Genomic DNA, 4,135 nt, shown 5'->3' with positions numbered 1-4,135 from the left:
GGTTTGCCGCTAATCATCCAAATTTAAGTGGGTTTTTCTGAAGATTTTCCCAAAACTTATCCTCTAGCATCCCTAATCAATGGAAGCCTACATCTCACTCTCTATCTCAATTCATATCTCTGCTGTTTCAAATGAAATATCGTGATGAATTTCTTCCCTGTGTGTCAATTGAAAGGTCAAAAATTTTTGTACTTATAGGTCACATTAAAACTGTACGTGATAATTTTTTTTATAATATTGAATGTCAATTACCTTTTTTTTATCGCTGTCAATTACTTAATTGTTGACATAACTTAGATTAGGGGGTTTTATTAACTAACATAATAGTCATTATCATAGTCATTTTATAGTGGCTAAGCAACATTCGGTGCTCACTTTCTGACATCTTGATGTAACATTGCTAAAAGCTATGATGATCTTTATGAATCGAAGTGATCTTTAGGGATACAAGCAAATACAAATGCCAATGTGAAAATTATACATCTAATATCCGAGCATACGTGGGTGGTAAATGTTCACATCTGATCAAGTATGAATATGAATATAGCAAAATGATAATACAGATTATATCCTTTGGGCTTTGGTTTGTGGATTTTTGGCTCTTAGATTTTTGCTTGAGGATTGAGAGACCAAGATGTTGTCTTGTCCCTTAAGGAGTCCCGTTTATGATTAATCATTTTATGCGATAGTCAACAATGCCCATGTTTATCACTCTAAAGAGGGCTCCGGTAAAGGGTAAGGAGTTTGATTTTTCCTTTTCTTCGTTGTGATTTCTCAGGGAGACTACTCATCTATTTATAGGCCGAAATCTCATCATCTCCACCCCCCTCAAATTGCCTCTGAGAGATTTTCTCTCAACAAACCCCATATCCCACGTTTCTCTCCACTTGAGAAGCGTTGATTTGGTCACACAGGACCAAGTCAGACTAACATCTCTCATTTGACCAAATCAACCAAGTGACATGCCTCTCACTATCCGTGAGAACGAATGTTTCTGCTTACCATTACCCCCACTATCCGTAGAGAGTAACTCTTATTTCATTATTCATGAAATTTTACTTTGACTTATTTATTCCTAAGTCCCATCAAACTTACATGTTTGATAAAAGATTCCGCTGGTATTCCTTTTGTCAAAGGATCAGCAATCATATATGTAGTAGGAATATAAGTCACTTTGACTTCTCTCTTTTCTATAATATCTCAAATATAGTGATATTGGATCTCAATATGTTTTTCTTTGGAGCTATTCGCACCACTATTGATTAAGCTAATTGCTGCTTGATTATCACAATAAATATCAATAGGTCCTTCCAATAAATTTAGATCAAGATCAATCAAAAACCGTCTTATCCAGACATCATGTGTAGTTGTCATATTGCAAACTATATATTCATCTTCTTGCGTATATCTAGTAACACACCCTTATTTCTTGTTACTCTAAGAAACAGCTCCTCCTCCAAAGATGAATAAGTGTCCTGAAGTGGATTTCCATCATCTTTATCACCTCCGAAATCAGCATCGGAATAACCGAGGAGTTCAAGCAAATTAGCTTAATAAACTAACCTATGAGTCTATGTACCTCTAATATACTTCATAATCCTTTTAACAACTTCCCAATATGCTGGTCCTGGATTACTTTGATATCTACTGACTAGACTCATAGCATAAGTTATATCAGGTCTGGTGCACAACATTGCATACATCAAGCTTCCAATTGCTTGAGCATAAGAAACATCTAATGCTTTTGCCCCTCTCCGGGGCTTTGCTCTTCACATAATCTCTTTCCCATAACCAACGGAGTTGGTGCCGGATTAGAATTCTTCATTCCAAACCTTTTAAGAACTAATCTTAAATATTTTTCTTGGTTTAAACTTAGTATTCTAGACTTTCTATCTCGAATTATTTAAATTCCAAGGATATATGATGCATCTCCCATGTCTTTCATCTCAAACTTTTCGCTGAGATCTGCTTTGGTTTTATTCAACATTTTTATGTCATTTCCAGCGAGCAATATATCATCCACATATAAGGATAATATAGTAAACATGCTCCCACTTTTCAAGACATATACACAATTATCTAATTTATTTTGATTAAAACCAAGTTTAGTAACTGCATCATAAAATTTGAGATATCATTGTCTAGAAGACTGTTTTAAACCATATAGAGATTTCATTAATTTGTAAACTTTATGTTCCTGTTCTTTCACCTGAAAACCTTCAGGTTGTTGCATATATATTGTTTCCTTCAACTCTCCATTAAGGAATACAATTTTAACATCCATTTGGAATATCTCCAAATCAAGATATGCACCAATAGCCAAAATAATTCTAATGGATGCAAATTTAGCTACAGGAGAATACGTCTCCTGAAAATATATTCTTTTCTCTGGTTATAACCCTTGGTAACTAACCATGCTTTGAATTTATTAATAGATCCATCAACATGATATTTCTTTTTGAGCATCCATTTGCATCCTATGGCTTTTCTATTTTCTGGTAGATCACATAACTCCCATACCTTATTTTTTTCTTTGGAATCAAGCTCTTCTCTCATAGATTCTATCCATAAGGCTAATTCATGTGATTTTATCGCATCAGAAAAGCTTAAGGGATCTTGTTCTTCTATATTTGTATCTACCGAGAAACATGATGACTCACATGAATACAAATAGTATCTACCGAGAAACATGATGACTCACATGAATACAAATAGTAATCATCCATCCATGAAGGTTGTGTTCTTGGCCTTTTGTTGCCTACAACCGGTTGATTAGGTACATTATTTTCCATAGGCATTTTATCATTTTTAAGGTTAGGTTCACTCATAATATCAAGGTCATTAGTGGGAACAATATTGTAATAATCATTATCTATTACAGTTAGAGGTTTTGTTTCCTCTCGAACTTATTCCTCTTCCTCTAGATTCTCTAGAAATATAGCATCTCTGCTTTCAATAACTCCTTTTTCTTTATTATAGAACTTATAACCTTTTACCTTTTCTGAATACCCTATGAATCTACACTTTATTATTTTAAAATCCAACTTATCTCTAAGTTGACATGGAATGAGAACATGGACTATAGATCCTCACTTCCTGAGATGACTCAAATTAGGTTTTCTCTCATTTCATAATTCATAAAGTGTAGATACAACTGATTTGATGAGAATTCTATTTAAAATGTAGTTTGTAGTTAATAATGCTTATTCCTAAAAAGTTTTTAGAGAGACCAGAATGAGACAACATGCATCTAACTATATTTAATAATATTTTGTTCTTTCTTTCAGCAATACCATTCTGTTGTGGCGTATACGACATTGTTATATGCCTTTTAATTCCATGCTGAATACAATAACTTTCAAATTTTTTAGAATTATATTCTTCACCTCTATCAGTTCTCAGAATTTTGATTTTCAATCCAAGTTGGTTTTCAACTTCTGTCTTATATCTCTTAAAGTAGTCAAAAGCTTCTAATTTTCTAGATATAAGATAGACATGAGCAAACTTAGAATAATAATCTATAAAAGTAATAAAATATTCTTTATTACTATGAGTTTTGACACTTAGGGGACCACAAATATCCGAGTGTATCAACCCTAAAAGTTCATTGGCTCTCTGTCCGCCAATAAAAGATTTTCTAGTCATTTTACCAGTTAAACAATGTTCACATGGTGACAATTGAACATTAGATAGTATAGGAAGCAAGTTCATTCTGATAATTTCTTTCAGTTTTAAAATACTAGCATGTCCTAATCTAGAATGTCACAATCCAGACTCATAAATATAACAGGACAAGTAGTTCAAATTCAAAATTTTATTATCAGAATTATTACAAACTACTAGAAGAATGCATAATTCATGCTCGGGCACATATTTTCCCCTAACATACACTTTATTATTCTTGCCTATAGAAACACTGTTATTATAGAACCTAACTTCCAGTCCTTTCTTCATCAAGCAGGGAACAGAGATCAGATTGCGTCGAATTCCTGGCGCATAGAACACATCTTTGAGGACAAGAATACTATCCCGAAGATCCAATCTATATGAATCAATACCTTCTACATCGAGATAGGTATTATTTCACATATAGATTCTCTGTTCTCCTTTCTTAAGCTCGGTGAATTCTATGACT

The sequence above is a fragment of the Asparagus officinalis genome, chromosome 7, assembly GCF_001876935.1.
Source record: "Asparagus officinalis chromosome 7, Aspof.V1, whole genome shotgun sequence".
NCBI classification, from domain to species: domain Eukaryota; kingdom Viridiplantae; phylum Streptophyta; class Magnoliopsida; order Asparagales; family Asparagaceae; genus Asparagus; species Asparagus officinalis.
This window is presented reverse-complemented; position numbering follows the sequence as displayed.